Source organism: Erpetoichthys calabaricus, chromosome 1 (genome assembly GCF_900747795.2).
Source record: "Erpetoichthys calabaricus chromosome 1, fErpCal1.3, whole genome shotgun sequence".
NCBI classification, from domain to species: Eukaryota; Metazoa; Chordata; class Cladistia; order Polypteriformes; family Polypteridae; genus Erpetoichthys; species Erpetoichthys calabaricus.
Window position 1 is genome coordinate 137,450,039 of NC_041394.2, and position 18,562 is coordinate 137,468,600.

At 39.4% G+C, this 18,562-nt stretch overlaps 2 long non-coding RNA genes across 2 annotated transcripts; one reads left to right on the top strand and one right to left on the bottom strand.

Moving 5' to 3' along the window:
* The first annotated feature begins 8,558 nt into the window (after nucleotides 1-8,558).
* On the top strand, nucleotides 8,559-13,015 carry LOC127526890 (uncharacterized). The gene is made up of 2 exons (XR_007934309.1): nucleotides 8,559-8,610; nucleotides 12,924-13,015. It is a non-coding gene; the product is annotated as an uncharacterized LOC127526890 (long non-coding RNA).
* Nucleotides 8,582-16,632, bottom strand: LOC127526887 (uncharacterized). Its single transcript, XR_007934306.1, has 3 exons — nucleotides 15,692-16,632; nucleotides 12,932-13,094; nucleotides 8,582-8,642 (listed from the first exon to the last, which is right to left on the bottom strand). It is a non-coding gene; the product is annotated as an uncharacterized LOC127526887 (long non-coding RNA).
* Nucleotides 16,633-18,562: the final 1,930 nt, after the last annotated feature.

The following is an 18,562-nucleotide window of genomic DNA, read 5'->3' on the forward strand; positions in this document are numbered from 1 at the left end:
CAAGCAAACTCATGGATCATCCCTGCACATAAACAATTATCTATTTTAACAATAAATCAAATGATCTAATACTCTGCAGTTTATTCAAATGCAGGTATATGAAAAAATAATGCCAGCTGCTTAGTGGAGATTGTATATGATATAAAAAACTCCCAATGAATTCTAAATTGTAAACTTTCACACATGATCATGGGCTTGGCGAACAGTATGCTTCTGCAATGATAAATCTGCAGCAGCTTGAAACATTTTTTGAAGACAAACTGCAAGGTCTTTTTCTAATGCTTGGATGAATGATGCTGATGAATGACATGAAATTAGTATTTACATATAAAAATGGTTTTCTCCTGTTTCTCCATATTAAATTGTCAAACCATTTATTACACATTAAAAAAAATAAAAAGACATCTATTTCATTCATGTGGATAAGTGCATCAAATCACGTTGTGTGAGAAAATAGCATAGTTCAAAAAAAGTAACAACATGTTGAAGTGCCAGACAAATGAAACATCCAAACAGTTATAAAAAAGAGAAATTTAACACTGACAGCCAAAGTTAGGGCTGAGCAGTAACCCAATGGTCAGTTATTCTGTAAAGTCTGCCAACACATCATTGATTGGACCAGCAAGGACATGTGTAATGACAATTTTAGGTTTCAAGCACATCTCCACAACAAAGAACGTAGACATGGTCAGGTGTATTCTGCAGCTCATCAAACCACAATCACAACTGCACTAAGATATTTTTCTGTTTGTTTATGCTGATTCCAATATCCTGCTTGAGACAATTTTTAATTTAATATTGTAAGCATGCTGATGCATTACCAGAAAATGAGAGCAGCCTACATATTATGTCTGAAAGAGAGATACTGACAGCTCTTAAGTTCAACTCCTTTTTCTTTATTTTCCACAAAACCAACCAGGCTGAAGAAATCAAACTCATCTCATAAATGCAGACCTACACCACATGGCTGCATAATCAAATCCTATAATTCAGTTATGACACACTGCACATACATATCACTTTCCCCCAGGCACCAAAAGAAATGCAAATAAGTAACAGAACATTCAAACATGTCAGCCTTAGTGTCCAGGGTGAGAACGCACCTGAGTGAATCATGGTGATGGCCCTTCTTCATTTTGCGATGTGTCAGGCTGGACAACAGGAGTATCCAGGTATACCTTTGCAATGATCATGGAATTTGCATTGCATTTGTCATTAGAGTGCGATTCTACATTGGAATGATTATTGTGAAACCTTTTGAAGTCGTGTTATCCCACCTAGAAACAATAAGCAAGACCAAATGTGGCTAGGTCAAGCTGACAGGTGACTTGTATAGGAGAGGACCAGAAACAGGACATTTTGTTACTGCAATGACAGTTTCACAATCTGACCTAATTCAAGACTGCAATGTTGACCTCCTTGACCCATCTTGCTTGGTCAAATCTTTGTTTCATTCTCTTTGCTGTCTGGTGACAGAGGGCTTCACATGAGGTATTGAAGGTAAGGAACAGGCCATATTATGACTGAAGAAGGGTATGGTGTCCTAGATGCAGGGTGAGCTCACAGCCTAGCATGAGGAATGTGGCTGAGACTCCAGTCATGGTATGCTGTGATAATTTGTAGTACAAGAGGGTCTGATGTGTTTCAAGGCCATGTTTTAATGTCTCCTCCATTGGCCTGCAGATAGTAATACACACATGTGCTAAATGCCTTTTTAAATCCAGAAATTAAGAAAATTGGTTACTGGTGAGCTGAGGCTGATTATCTGCAGTAAAGGTCTTTGGGAGCCCCCATCATGAAAAGAGTGGTTCCAGAATGTTAATGATGACCCAGGATGTGACTGTACCAGTTGCAGTAACGTGTGGTCATTTCAAGTGTAGGTCATAGACAACAACCATCAACAACTGCTGGTGGTGAAGGGCACACATTTCTCCAGAGACTCCCATCTGTATATCCACATTACTAACCGAGAATGCTAAACCGGATGGACGCAGGGACATCCGGCCATGGGCCGTAGCTGCAAAAAGACGTACTGCGCAGGTGCCCCAAGAAATGAGGCGCCGTGAGAGGCGGCCGCGACCACAGAAAAGCCGCGACCACAGAAAAAAGGATTGAGCACAGAAAAAAGGAGTCAAACGCAGGCGACGCACACAGCGCCGCACGAGCAAGCCCCGCCCCCCCCCAACCCAAGCACACAAAAAGAAAGAAGACACAAAGCCCATTGGACACGAAACGGGACAGACTACGGACATAGCACACGAAACGTACACAAAAACGACGATTCAGACCCACGACCACAGTAACATAAATAACAAATGACACACAAAGCCCCATTTCTAAATGAACCGTCCGTATTAAACATACGTCATCTCAACACGTTCACACTATGCAGCATAGGTAGATCTCATTACAATGAGGCACTATTAACCGTTCAACCGCAGAAAAGGCTCCATATTAACAGTGAGTGCGATCCTCCTTATTACTTATCCATATTTCTCACGCTCAAGAACAAACAAGTCATGAATTCATGATCACGGGTACAAAACGATACCGCTCGGATAACGGGACCAAACACAATTCACACTATGCAGCATAGGTGGATCTCATTACAATAAGGCACTATTAACCGTTCAACCGCAGAAAAGGCTCCATATTAACAGTGAGTGCGATCCTCCTTATTACTTATCCATATTTCTAGAAGAAAAAATGTCTTGGCTCCAAAAACGCAAAGCTCAACTAACACAGTTACAGAAACGAACCCAAATGGACAGACACACTGAACGTAGATGCATGCAGGGCGCGTCTCACAGTGCTGCATCGAAACAGGCATGAGTTCAAACCGAAAGACCTTGCGTCTCAGACATACAGAAACGGCAGCGAGGGGACAAAATAAATAAACGCAGAAGTCTACACCGCGCATCTCAAATGCCGGAAAACAAGCAGGCAAGGCTCCAAAAAGAGAAAGCTCAACTGACCGACATACAAAAACGGGCAAGGCTCAATACAAACAATGCACGCCGTACACTACAACGGGGTTCTCACACAGCACAAGCAAATCGATTACAGCTCCAAAACAACACGTCCCAAATACTGGACATACAACGACGTGCCTCTCAAACGGCACAAGCAAAACATACATGTCACGGACATCAACGCCAGACACCTGCTAAATGCTTGCGTTAGCTGACAACGCGTTCAATAATGAGTCCACTATTCAGGACAATTCATTAGGATTAATGAATGTCATTTGCAATCATTGTCATTCACTTAACTTCCCTAAAGAAACAACTAGCAATACAAGTAATGAATTTACACGTTGTTCTCAAATGGGTCAAATTAGACTGCCTCCTTTACATTCATATCCTGAATATCCACAGAAGCTTCTAACTAACGATGTACCTAAAAGTAAAAACTTTATGAACTGCATTAGATCCTACAATAGTTCATTTGCTTTTGCATCTACCGGAGTAAATATCAGGCCACCAAAAGGCAATGGCCCATACTGCTTTCGCATATGTGCACAAATACTGCATTGCATTGGAACAGTGCACCCTGAAACAAATCAACAACGCAAATATGCACAAATCTACATCCTAGATCCAGATGACGCAATCTATCAATCAAAGTGCTGCATCGCAACAGGCACGGATTCAAAACGAAACACCTCCCGTCTCAGACATACGTTAACGGCAGCGAAGGCTACAACGGGCTTCTCACACAGCACAGGCAAATCGATTACAGCTCCAAAACAACACGTCCCAAATACTACACATACAACAACGCGCCTCTCAAACGGCACAAGCAAAACATACACCAGGAAAATTCATTCGGATTAATGAATGTCATTTGCAATCATTGTCATTCAGTTCACTTCCCTGAAGAAACAACTGGCAATACAAGTAATACATTTACACGTTGTTGTCAAAAGGGTCAAATTGGACTGCCTCCTTTACATTCATATCCTGAATATCTACAGAAGCTTCTAACTAACGATGTACCTGAAAGTGAAATCTTTATGAACTGCATTAGATCCTACAAATCGGTATCCACTATGAACATTAACGGTGGCACTGCACGTGACATCCGTCTTGCAAAACTGTTAATTATTGATGAATGTACAATGGCATCCAGTCACTTACTCAACACCATTCATAAACTTCTACAAACATTTATGAATAATAATATTCCCTTTGGAGGAAAGGTACTTTTATTAGGAGGAGATTTTAGACAGTGCTTAGCTATTCTTCCACATGCCATGCGCTCAGCTATTGTTCAGTGCACCTTAAAATACGCAGACAATTGTCATTGCTTTCAAAAGATACAGTTAGTACAAAACATACGATGTCCAGAACCAGATCATAACAATTGCTTATTACAACTGGGAGATGGTACACTCACCAATACAGATGGACTTCACCCAGATATTATTACAATTCCTCAAGCCTTTATCTGCGACGACTTAGTTACAGACAGATTTGGAACAGCAATCTCATTAGACCAAATGCCCCTTTTAACACAACGCACTATATTATGTCCAAAAAATATTAATGTGGAAAACATAAATACCCAAGTCATTCCATTACTTCCTGCAGAGACACCACTCTTTCTAAGCTCTGACAAACTTGACTCTGATCACGACAATAACCATCTTCATTGACATTACAAGTTCTCACCTGGAATTACCTTTTACACTTAAACGGCGTGTACAAAGAAATTTTCCAATAAACCTTTACACTGTGCCACACACTTTATTGTTTGCTTTCTGTTTGCATCATCTACACCTTCTCACTATTCTATATCTCATTCATACATCACGCTCTTTGTCATTCCCAACACCAGGGGTTGGCGAGCGAAGCGAGCAGGGGGCGGAGCCCCCTAGTGTTTTCAGGATTGGGTGGGCAAGGCAATTGGTTGCAGTGGGGTTGAGAAGGAGCCTGGTGACCCATCTTGCCACTTATAAGGCAGGCCACACAATCTTTAACTTCATTGTACTTGGGGTTTAGGAGAGAAAATAGAGCAAAAGGGATCATTAAAGGCCCATAGAAAATAATTTATGGGAAGTGATATACAGGCGATACACAACTTTGAATTGTGTACTGATGATTGAGATTTCTAGAGGAAAAAGTGAGAAGTCAAGCAAAATGACTTCTAACTAAAAAGATTACAATATTCAAGCTTTCAATGTAACTCAGGCCCTTCTTCAGGTAAGATGATTACATCTGTAATGGTTGAAATATTATTGAATTAGTGAGAATGACTGCGAAGGGTGATTAATAAAGTGTTATGATCATATTACTGTAACCTGTGCCAAAACCCATCTGATGCAAAACTTTTCAGAGAAACGTCCAACTCATGCAATCAAACACATTTTTGGCATCTAAAGAAAGCAGAGCAGAAGTCTTTGGAAGATTAGGAGCAGCAGCAATAATGTGCCCGAGGTGTCTTACATTGTCTGCCCCTTGACAAGAACGAATGAACCTGTCTGATCTGGGTGAATCAATATGGGGATTACTAGTTAATACACTGTAAATGCTACTAGTGGAGACATACACATTTTTGTTTCACTAGTTTGAGTATTGTGCTATACCCTTTTAATTACCATAGTCATATAGTAATATCTAGTTAAATTTGTAGTGATGCAAGTGCACAGAAAGGTGAAGCTGTTGACCAGTTCTGGGGTAGCCTCCCTAACATACATGGTAAGAGGAATCAACTGCCTGCTTCTTGAAGTCAGCAGATACTTCATTGATTTTGCTGTCATTAAGATGTTATTTTCATCATGCTTTACTGCCATGTTTTTAACCTTTTCCTTTTGGGCCATATCATTTTTTGCTAACAAATCTAAAATGGAAGTATTATCAGTGAACTTGAAGATGAAATCTGAGCTGATTCCAGCCATAAAGTCATGGTTAAATATTCAGTGAAACCATGGGGCTAAGCACAATAGGAGGCGCAGTGATCTGGACTATGAACTCAGTGATCAGTTTAGAGGCAGATTGTATGTAATATGAAATGCTGGCCCATCATTTCTGGGCAATTGGTATGAATTCTAAGTGTTCATTCATTTTTATATTGTTTCTATTTTTTTTTTCTTTTTTTAACAGTTGTCACACACTTGCAAATGGTAAACAGCTAAAGGGCCTGAATAATAGTAATTCCACAGCAGACCAGGGGGCGGCAAAGAGCACTGACTTTCTTTCTCAATCCCTTGCAGACCATCCATGGGAAATCCTGCAAGGTTCCAGTGCCTCTGATGACGTTACTTCCATTTCTGGTGCCTCTGATGATGTCACTTCTGGGTGTGGGCCCTTTCATGACGTCACTTCCGGTCTTGGCACGTAAAGCAGCCATCTTTGTTAACCAGCATCACTTCTATTTTGGACTCTGATTTGTGAACATCCGTCCATCCATCCATTTTCCAACCCGTTGAATCCGAACACAGGGTCACGGGGGTCTGAACATCTCACAGATATTTACCCATTTGCAGCCAGGGCATATTATATGGGTGGCTGCCCCAAACCTTTTGATGTTTTTTTGTCATTCTTGTAACACAGTATAAAAGTTACTTTCCATTATAGGTTTTCTGAGCTGATGAATTTGATTATTGCACTATTTTCCTCTATAAATCTGTTTTAATTTAGTTTAAAATAATGTGTTTCATTTTTTTCACTGGCATCTTGTGTTCTCCTGGGAAGCCACTCTTTTGAGACACCTTTGCCATGACACATGTTCTGTTGCTGAAAAGCAAGGTCTGGGAAATCACAAATTTGACATCACCAGCATGATACTTTAAAAGCTGGCACTACGGATTTGTCATCATTTGAGTTTAGCAATTAATAAAGAAAAAAATTTGTGTATGTTTGTGTTTAATTAATATTCTTTAATCTCTCAGGTTTTCTAACTTCAGAATTTGTGTTTAAAGACTATGATTTTGGGTTACTATTTAGGTATTGATGATATGAAGGATGCAGTGTCAGTTTCTTCTCTTGGACACATCCATCACTTATTGCCTTTCCCTGTGTAAACCTGGCATATAGGTATAAGGTAGCTAACCAGTAAAAAAATTTTTTTACTTTTTAAACTCTTGACTTTTCCCAGGTTTATTGATTTATTTTTTAAAATTTCAATGTATAACCTAAATTTGCCACAAATAGAAAAGATCTTGTTTTACTTTAATGGGTGGACAACTGACCAGTACCTACAACATACTGTGCATTATAAAAGTAGCATCTTTGGACACATTGATGTTTAAAACATAAATCAATTCATACTAATAATAAACAATATTAATTACAAATATAAATGTTTAAAACATCTTCTAAAACTGCACAGAATTCAAGTGCCTGTGTAACATAACAGAACCATTTTAGTATTAGTAGCTAGAACATGATACTGTACTTGGATCTCCGAATTTGATAAAGAAACCAGACATGCTTTTAATTATGATGCTGTATATTGCTGAACAATAGCCACTGAGGCAGGCCAAATCATTTTTCTTGTACAATGAAGTATCAGTAGATTAGCGCACTGAAAAATGAATTGTCTATTCTGGATCTGGAACTCCATCCAGACTGACAGTTTGTGATTATTCACGTGATTAAAACTTACCCTTGATTAAAGTTTGTGAGTAATCTGCCTTCTTATGTATGGTCATCCATATACTTCATGCCAAGGTTGGTGGAAGATGTTGCGTTCTCATTCAAGCTTGACCATGAGTCATTTCACAGGCTCAAAACATACTTCTTTTTTTTAATTGAAAAAATGCTTACAGAAAAATTACCTGACTGGTCAAAATGAAGGTGAGGGATTAAAGGACAAAAGATCTTTAATATTAGTTAAACATTGTAATATTTTGGTTATATTCTCATAAAAGAGGACTGATTTGAGTCCCAGAGAATAGTACACCCTCAATAACAATAAACAATGTTTCCAAGTAATTACTTTCTTAAGTGACTACAGTACATTACATAATTTATTCAGTTCTGTGTTGATGTCTGTGTGTCTGTGTGGGATGCAATAAAACTGCCAATCATGACAACAGGTGAAAACTCCCTTGTTAGGTTGATGTACAGCCCTTTCCAAGTTAACAGTGTAGATGTTCTTTGCATCCTAATAGTATTATTACTGATGTACAACAAAAAAATATATTAACAGCTTTTTTCCCTTGCCGGAGGATCCCATTTGTTCCATAAATCTATATACTGTATATATAATGCAAAGTTGACTGACTGACTAACTCAGATAGATAGATAGATAGATAGATAGATAGATAGATAGATAGATAGATAGATAGATAGATAGATAGATAGATAGATAGATAGATAGATAGATAGATAGATAGATAGATAGATAGATAGATGGAGATTTTTTACCCAAAATGACACAAACAAAAGCCAAGTGTATAGTTTCCAGAAGTTGTGAAAAACAATATTATAGCGGTCAAATTAGAGTCCATACAAGTAAGGAGATGAAACGTAAGAAAGAACAGGTATGACCTGGGCCAGTTCTAGACAGGCATATATGAGGGGGCAGACAGAAATGTGAAGGGGGCACATAGTGGTGACGGAGGCGGGAAAGGGGTGGGGTGCTCTGGATAACTGTTTTTGTCATGTAATTGGATTGCACTTTGTCAGGCCTCTACCCTAAGACCTGTCCAACTTGGGTGTCCCACCTGAAGGCTAAGCTTCTGCTGGTGTAGCTCTTAGGGTCACTGAGGCAACTCCATTTATCCCCTGGGAGACATTTGGCAATTTACTCACACACTTATAAAAAAAAAACTATATTTCCCATGTAGTTAAAAATCTGAAATTTGATAGGATTGTACATCTCTGGCAGTAAGTATCCACTAAGAAAGGATATTTTAATATCTGAGTATTTATGGATAAAAACAACCACTACAACAGAAAACCCCAAAATCTAAAATATGCGTCGACATATTTGACTAAAATTTGGTGATTTTATAGTAAAAGACAAATTAGCCAACCTGTGTTTTTTATATGTCAATAATACCACTACAGTGATTAGGCTATTAGAAAATGATGTGTCTTTTTTTCAGCTGAGTGCTGAGAAGGAATCCCGCAGAGAAATACATTTTATGTAAATGAAGGCCATCAGCAGGAGCAAAGTGGAAAGACAAAGTTCAGCAAAGGTCAAAGAAGACATGCTTAGCAAGTTGTGCCAATGGGTACATGCTGTACTCCTAGTTCTTTTAGCTTCTTCTTACTCATCTTGATGCAGTGTAAAATACATACAAATTCAATGTAGGAGGGGGGTTGTCCCCATTGGATTGTCAATCACACTTATATACGGTACATAGACTTTGAAGAATGAGATGGGGCACGAGGGGCCCATCGGGATGAAATACATGCAGTATTGTGGAGAACTGGGCTGTCCCATTGGAGTTCAGACTGCAAAGCAAAAACAGGAAAGTGACGGTACTTCAGGCCCTGGGTACAACACAAGCTAAGAGTGACAACATGTCTTGGTAAGTTTAAATGCTTGTGAAGCTCAGTAAAAGAGTTTCCCATGGACAGACCATACAGAAGGTGGACATTACAGGTATGATAGAAATCCTGAAATTTTCAGCTTGGAGCTCAGCAAATAAGTTTACACTGAACACCACAAAAACAAAGGGAATCATCTTTGATTTCAAGAAAAACAGGACAGATCTAGCCCCAGTCTAGACTGACAGTGATTGTATGGAGAGGGTCCTAGCCTTCAAATTCTTGGGTACCTTCATCTCTGCTGACCAGCCTTGGACTACAAACACCAAATTGGTCATTAAAAAGGCACAGCAGTGACTTCACTTTCTGAGACTACTTAGGAAGAATAATCTGGGTCAAAAGCTGCTAGTGAACATTTACTGCCCCTGTATAGAGAACATGCTGAAACAGTATGGTACAGAAGTTGCATTGTAGCAGACAGGATGGGGCTTCAGCATGTAATCAATGCAGCTCACAAGATTGTCATCTGTTCCTTGCCCTCCTTACAAGACTTGTATACTTCCCGCTGCCTTGTCAGGGCAGAAAATATTTTGAAGAACCCCTCACATCCTGGTAAGTGCTACAGGTCCATCAAATCAAGGATGACCAGACTTAGGGATACTTCTTTTCTGGAGTCATAACAACATTGAATCTCAATATGCACTGACCATCTCTCTCTGTGTCTCTGTCTTTGTGCCTCTGTCTTTTTTTCACCCCCCCACCACTATGTGTAGTACTTTTGTAATTACTGTGTAAACAGTTCATTGTTTCTCATTGCATCTGAAGAAGTAGTTGCTCCGTAATTTCATTATACATGGTATAATGACAATGAAATCTTTAAATCACATCAAATCAAATAAAATGTTCTGTTCATTGCACATCCCACGTAAATGTGCAGCCTGTAAACATCAATGCTATAAGTAATAAGTTCAACTAAGCCCTGATTTATTGTATATTGCTTTTGATCTAAACCCTCCAAAATCTTATTATGGTACAACATTATAGATGAAAGCATTCATTTTTAAATCTGATTGAAGTCACTATTTTTACAGGATGTGCTACTGGGTGAAATTATATTTATACCCAAAATCCCCATTACACTTATTAATTAGAAGTTTGAAATCAAAAGAATACAATTTCCCGTAAAATTTTGTTCAATGGTTATCAACATAAGCCAAGGTCAGTCACAAGGAAAAGTAAAAATTGATCATTGGCACAAAAGTTTTACACATGGGAAATTGTATGTAGCATATCCAAGAGTAAGGAACTGCAGTGAACTAATAATATTAGCCCCTGGTAAAAAATAAATAAATATCATATATAGAAAAGGTTATTTCTACTACTTCTGAGAAACAGCACTATAACCAAGGCCCACTGTCTTTGGGAATTTCCTGGGTGAACCAAGTTAACCCAATTGCTGGAAAATACATTTTAATTTTACAGTGATTATGCGTCTGGGAAGAGTCATGTCACAGTTGAACAAAATACACATCAGTCCCTGATGCCCATTGATGGGATTACACTCCTTCTGAATTCACCTAATATATTATCCAGCAATTGGTTATTGCCTAGTGTTTTACTAGATTATCACATTACCCGTGACATGCACCTAACATGTTACCAACTACCCTCTTAGGTTCTTTTTTTAACAAGGACATGAAGAAATGCCATAATCAGCTATGTAACTGTTATCTATAACCTCTTACCTGTCGCACTCTCTTTATTGCACCACATGCAATCAACTCTAGGGACTACTATATCAGCAGGTCGCTTTGCTGACCAGAACTTTTTTTACTTTCAATCCTTTACTTCAACCCAGATTATCGCTAGTAAAGATCCACCTAAAAGTGTCCTTAAGGGACCACAACTAGACAAGGAGTGATCAATCTTAGCACTTAACTGGCTAGTAACAAGAGAGAGACTGGCTTCAAGCTGTTCTTAAAAACTGTATTTGCGTAATAACCAATAGCAGAACATATATACAGTCCCTTACATATTACAAACAGGGGATGTTTATTTAATTCCATTAAATTTTTTGTGTAAAATATATTCATTTAGTGGAGGAAAAAAGCCACAATTAATCTCAAGCAATTGCATGCAAAATTCAATAAGCCATGTTTGTATATTTTTATTGTCATGGTAAATCGTGGCTCCAAGCACAATAAATTAATAAACTGGCCTTTGAAGGAGAGTGACATTGTTGTTTGTGTTCTTTACATAAACTATTTAAAGATAATTCATTGTTTTTTTCATTGCATAATGTTAAATGAGCAGCGTACTCAGAGATTTGCAAGTAGTCAGAGTGCAGGCAGCTTGATAAAACCCGCACCTGTCTTTTCTTAGTTTAAATATTTAGACTCAGCAGCTTTTAAAAGATGTAAAAATAGAAGTATATTGGAATAATTCAGGAAACATTCTGTATAAATACATTTTAACTTAAAATAACCATGTCTCAGTCTTAATGTGGTCTTGTGAACTTCTAAAATGTAAAATAATTTACTATAATTCTCTGAACACTTTCTAGTGCTTTCAGTAAAGCTTCATTTGCTTTGTTATTGTGATTTATTATTTATAGGAATTGTTTTTTATATCAAAGCCTAAAATATAAACATTTTAACTTTTAAATTTCACAGGAGGCCAAGCTGCTTTGGCGCCATGGAGAAAGTGGTATGATTCACAAAGTTGTTGTATGTATCTTTGCAGTCTGATATGGTGCAAAGATTGGCAGCACAATGGATAATGCTGCTGCCTCACAGTTTTAGAGTCCCTCTTTCAAATCCCCAAACAGAACGGACATTCTGTCAACATGCATTTTCCTCAGCGTACCCCAGTTTTTCCTCCACACTCCCAAGCATGCACGTTAAATTAATCATAATACAATTATAATTTATCCAGTATGAGTTAAGGTGTGTGTAAATGTAACCTCTGATGTTATATTCCTAGTTTCTAGCATTGTTAGAATATGTACTGATTCCTCACACCCTTAAAGTGTAAGCATATTAGAAAATGAATGACATGTATACAAAGATGCTTAAAAGGTTTTTCTGAGGCTTTCACTTAAATTTATTGAGGTTGATTTAGATAGATAGATAGATAGATAGATAGATAGATAGATAGATAGATAGATAGATAGATAGATAGATAGATAGATAGATAGATATTTTTTTACCCAAAATGACACAGACAAAAGCCAAGTGTATAGTTTCCAGAAGTTGTGAAAAACAATATTATAGCAGTCAAATTAGAGTCCATACAAGTAAAGAGATGAAATTTCAGAATGAACAGGTGTGACCTGGGCCGGTTCTAGACAGGCATATATGAGGGGGCAGACGGAAATGTGAAGGGGGCACATAGTGGCGACAGAGGCGGGAAAGGGGTGGGGTGGTGGTGGGGTGCTCTGGATAACTGTTTTTGTCATGTAATTGGATTGCACTTTGTCAGGCCTCTACCCTAAGACCTGTCCAACTTGGGTGTCCCACCTGAAGGCTAAGCTTCTGCTGGTGTAGCTCTTAGGGTTACTGAGGCACGCAAACCATCTGACCACGATAAGGTGGCAATCCCTCAGGAGGAAAACTGAAAAATAAAACAAAAAAAAAATAAAATAAATTATTCCTCGTCAGATTATAAAAAACACTAGGGGGCTCCGCCCCCTGCTCGCTTCGCTCGCCAACCCCTGGTGTTGGGAATGACAAAGAGCGTGATGTATGAATGAGATATAGAATAGTGTGACGGTGTAGATGATGCAAATAGAAAGCAAACAATAAAGTGTGTGGCACAGTGTAAAGGTTTATTTTAAAATTTCTTTGTACACGCCGTTTAAGTGTAAAAGGTAATTCCAGCTCAGAACTTGTAAGGTCATTTAAGATGGTTATTGTTGTGATCAGAGTCAAGTTTGTCAGAGCTTAGAAAGAGTTGTGTCTCTCCAGGAAGTAATGGAATGACTTGGGTATTAATGTTTTCCATATTAATATTTTTTGGACATAATATAGTGCGTTGTGTTAAAAGGGGCATTCGGTCTAATGAGATTGCTGTTCGAAATGTCTCTGTAACTAAGTTGTCGCAGATAAAGGCTTGAGGAATTGTAATAATATGTGCCTGAAGTCCAGCTGTATTGGTGAGTGTACCATCTCTCAGTTGTAATAAGTTATGATAATAATTGTTATGATCTGGTTCTGGACATCGTATCTTTTTTACTAACTGTATCTTTTGAAAGCAATGCCAATTGTCTGCGTATTTTAAGGTGCACTGAACAATAGCTGAGTGCATGGCATCTGGAAGAATAGCTAATCACTGTCTAAAATCTCCTCCTAATAAAAGTACCTTTCCTTCAAATCGAATATTATTATTCATAAACGTTTGTAGAAGTTTATGAATGGTGTTGAGTAAGTGACTTCATGCCATTGAACATTCATCAATAAACAACATTTTTTCAAGACGGATGTCACGTGCAGTTCCACCGTTAATGTTCATAGTGGATACCGATTTGTAGGATCTAATGTAGTTGATAAAGATTTCACTTTCAGGTACATCGTCAGTTATAAGCCTCTGTAGATATTCAGTATATGAATGTAAAGAAGGCAGTCTAATTTGACCCTTTTGACAACAATGTGTAAATGTATAACTTGTATTTCCAGTTGTTTCTTCAGGGAAGTGAACTGAATGACAATGATTGCAAATGACATTCATTAATCCGAATGAATTTTACTGGTGTATGTTTTTCTTGTGCCGTTTGAGAGGCGCGTTGTTGCATGTGTAGTATTTGGGACGTGTTGTTTTGGAGCTGTAATCGATTTGCCTGTGCTGTGTGAGAAGCCCGTTGTAGCCTTCGCTGCCATTAACGTATGTCTGAGACGGGAGGTGTTTCGTTTTGAATCCGTGCCTGTTGCGATGCAGCACTTTGATTGATAGTTTGGGTCATGTGGATCTAGGATGTAGATTTGTGCATATTTGCGTTGTTGATTTGTTTCAGGGTGCACTGTTCCAATGCGATGCAGTATTTGTGCACATATGCGAAAGTAGTATGGGCCATTGCCTTTTGGTGGCCTGATATTTACTCCGGTATATGCAAAAGCAAATGAACCATTGTAGGATCTAATGCAGTTCATAAAGTTTTTACTTTTAGGTACATCGTTAGTTAGAAGCTTTAGTTGAGCTTTGCGTTTTTGGAGTCGAGACATTTTTTCTTTTAGAAATATGGATAAGTAATAAGGAGAATTGCACTCACTGTTAATATGGAGCCTTTTCTGCGGTTGAACGGTTAATAGTGCCTTATTGTAATGAGATCCACCTATGCTGCATAGCCGTCTATTTTGTTGTTTCTTTCGTTTTCGTGTGTTTGTTCCTGTTATCCTTTCCTTTTCGTTTTGTACCCGTGACCGTGTATTCATGACTTGTTTCTTTCTCAGCATGCGAAATATGGATAAGTAATAAGAAGGATCGCAGTCACTGTTAATATGTTTCTTTTTCTGCAGTTGAACGGTTAATAGTGCTTTATTGTAAGGAGATCCACCAATGCTGACACCTATGCTGTCTAGTGTGAAGGTGTTGATGTTCACTTTAGAATATGTGGCTTTGGGTGTGACTTCTTATGGATGTGTGTGTGTGTTTGGGGGGGCGGGGGCGGGTGTTGAGGATTGTTGTCGCGCGAGCGTCTTCTTTCTTTTTGTGTTCCTGTGTCTTGTTGAATCCCCCTCTTTGTGTGTGTCCCGTCCCTTGCTTGTAGGGTCTGTGGGGTGGTTTTGTGTTCTTTTTTTTGTGTTCCATGGGCTTGTTGAATCCCCCTCTTGGTGTGTGTCCCGTCCGGTGCCTGTAGGGGGGGGGGGTGCCTTGCTGTTGTGCGCGAGCCTCTTTTTTTTTTTTTTTTTTTTTTTTTTTTTTTGGGTCTAGTTTCGTGTGCAATGTGTTTCGTGCTTTGCTTGCGTTTGAATACTTTTTTATGTGCCGTTTCCTTTTTTCGGTGCTCTTTGTGCCTCATTTCTCAATTTTTCCTGTGCTCACTCCTTTTTTCTGTGGTCTTGTCCGCCTCTCGCGGCCCCTCATCCGCCTCTCTCGCCCTCTTCTATCCGCCTTTCTCGGCTCCTCAGCCGACCCTCGCGGACTCTTTTTGCGCCTGCGCAGTACGTCTTTTTGCAGCTACGGCCCATTGCCGGATGTGCCTGCGTCCATCATCCGGTTTAGCATTCTCGGTTAGTAATATGGATGACATTTACCTTAATTGGATGGCCTATATCAAATATATTTGAACCCAACAATAACACTTCTCACTATTGCCAATATTAACAAAACTAAAAAGGGTAGGCCAAGTTATAAAAAAAAAAATCAATTCACCAAGTCTTGAAAAATAAAACTGAAAAATAGAATAAAAAAATAAAATAAAATAAAGAATAAAATAAAATATCCATCCAGATCTTTACAACTAACAACATAAAATTTATCTTAATTGGATGGCCTAATTCTCAAATAAATTTGCAAAATAAAGTAAGAATAAAATAAGACCTCTCAATATAGCCAATATTTACAAAACTAAAAAGGGTTGGCATAGTAATTAAAAAAAAACAATTCACCATATCTTTTCCTACAATTCTCAAACTAATTTGTAGAACACAACAGATTTAGAACAGAACATTTTAACTTTTTTCTTCTTTTTTTGTCTTTTTGTCTTGTTTTAAGCTTGTTTGTTTTGCAAGCAACTGAACTCTCTGTTTGCAACTGAACAGCTCCACTCACCTTTCTCCTCAATCCACTCTACAACAACAGTCTCCTGTTTCCCTTTGCAAAAACTCTTACAAATTCATCCATATCCAAGTTATTTGTTATGGACCTCTCATGGGCCAAGATCACCAAATTCCTCTTTCTTTTATGTAACATGGTGCGACGATAGGGGGTTATGACCTGTGACAAAGTGGAGAAGGAACTCTCACACGATGCTGAAGACACATGAATTACCAGGGCTGTTACATACAATTTATGCAACTCAGGAAAAGCTTCCTTGTACTCCTGCAGGAGTTTACACACAGTGGACAGGTCTGTTTCCTTTGAACATTTTTTGAGCAGCATCTGTTTTGCCACAAGAACTTCATTTTTCAGACTTACAACATCTGCTACAATGCCAGCCATCACAGCCAGAGGGTGCAACAGGGTGGGATCTAGAAATGCGCTAGATTTGGGTGTGTGGACGAAAAAGGCATACTGAAAAGCAGACAGATAATATTTTCTCAATTCACTTTATTTATTCATTCGGAGTCGCAGTAAGTAGAGATTCAAAAGAGTATAACTTATTGCCGCAAAGCTCAATTGAACCCTGATCAAAAGCCAGGAGGGGTTTTTTATACTTCAGCATCTCATGATTAATAAGACAGAAAGAACATCCTTATCAAAACAGTAAAGTTAAACAATATGTCTGTTGAGCTAAGCATTATTTGTGTTTTGGAAGCTAAGCACAGGAGAGACGCCTTTGCATAAACTACATGTACAGTTCTGCAGCCTTGTGACCTTGTCCCTGAAACATTCACTCTGAGAAAGGGAAAACAAGAAACAGCTTACATTTTATTCATGTGGACACTATTTCTCCTGAACCCTGGAATAACATATTTTTGTTAGTTCATAAGCCAAAGCGTCTCTCACTGGCAAGTTACAAAATAGTTATTATAAAGATTCTAATTTACTAAACACACAAAATACATGGTGCTGAGGAGAACATTCTTCTTCTACATTACCCCCTTTTTTGAACCAACAAAAATATGGGTTACACAGGAGTAACAAGGGAGAGAGTAGGAGAAGGGGAAGGAGTGGAAGGAAAGGAGGAAGAAATGGGAAGCATGCATTCTTCGTGTAACATATAAGCCTTGGCCACGGAGGCAGTGAAATACTGGGACACAAGATATCTAATTAGGGGGACTACACAGCAGGCCACAAGTAACAGAATGATAAAAGCAACGGCCAGTGAAATAAAAACTGACCTGAGCCATCAGCCCCAGGGGCTAGAAATGCCAGAAGTGGTAGCTAATTCATTTGAAAGGGCAGTTAAACCTGGCAAAGCACGGGTGATTGATACATCGGGAGCCATATTATTAGGGATGTAAGTGCAGCACGCATCACCAAACATAGTACATACACCCCCCTTTTCAGCAAGGAGCATATCTAATGCTAATCGATTTTGCCAAGTCATAAGGGATGTTCGACCGTGTCCCTCGGGGAATCCTGTGGTGGGTGCTCCGGGTGTATGGGGTACTGGACACCCTGATAAGGGCTGTTCGGTCTCTGTACAACCGGTGACAGAGCTTGGTCCGCATTGCCGGCAGTAAGTCGAACCCGTTTCCAGTGAGAGTTGGACTCCGCCAGGGATGCCCTTTGTCACCAATTCTGTTCATAACTTTTATGGACAGAATTTCTAGGTGCAGCCAGGGTGTTGAGGGGGTCTGGTTTGGTGGACTCAGGATTGGGTCACTGCTTTTTGCAGATGATGTTGTCCTGTTTGCTTCATCAGGCTGTGATCTTCAGCTCTCTCTGGATCGGTTCGCAGCTGAGTGTGAAGCGGCTGGGATGGGAATCAGCACCTCCAAATCCGAGACCATGGTCCTCAGCTGAAAAAGGGTGGAGTGCCCTCTCAGGGTTGGTAGCGAGATCCTGCCCCAAGTGGAGGAGTTCAAGTATCTCAGGGCCTTGTTCACGAGTGAGGGAAGAATGGAGCGTGAGATCGACAGGCGGATCGGTGCGGTGTCCGCAGTGATGCTGGCTCTGCATCGGTCTGTCGTGGTGAAAAAGGAGCTAAGCCACAAAGCAAAGCTCTCAATTTACCAGTCGATCTATGTTCCTACTCTCACCTATGGTCATGAGCTATGGGTAGTGACCGAAAGAACGAGATCGCGAATACAAGCGGCTGAAATGAGTTTCCTCCGCAGGGTGTCTGGGCTTTCCCTTAAAGATAGGGTGAGAAGCTCAGTCATCTGGGGGGGGCTCGGAGTAGAGCCACTGCTCCTCCGCATCGAGAGGAGTCAGATGAGGTGGCTCGGGCATCTGATCAGGATGCCTCCTGGATGCCTCCCTGGTGAGGTGTTCCGGGCACGTCCAACTGGGAGAAG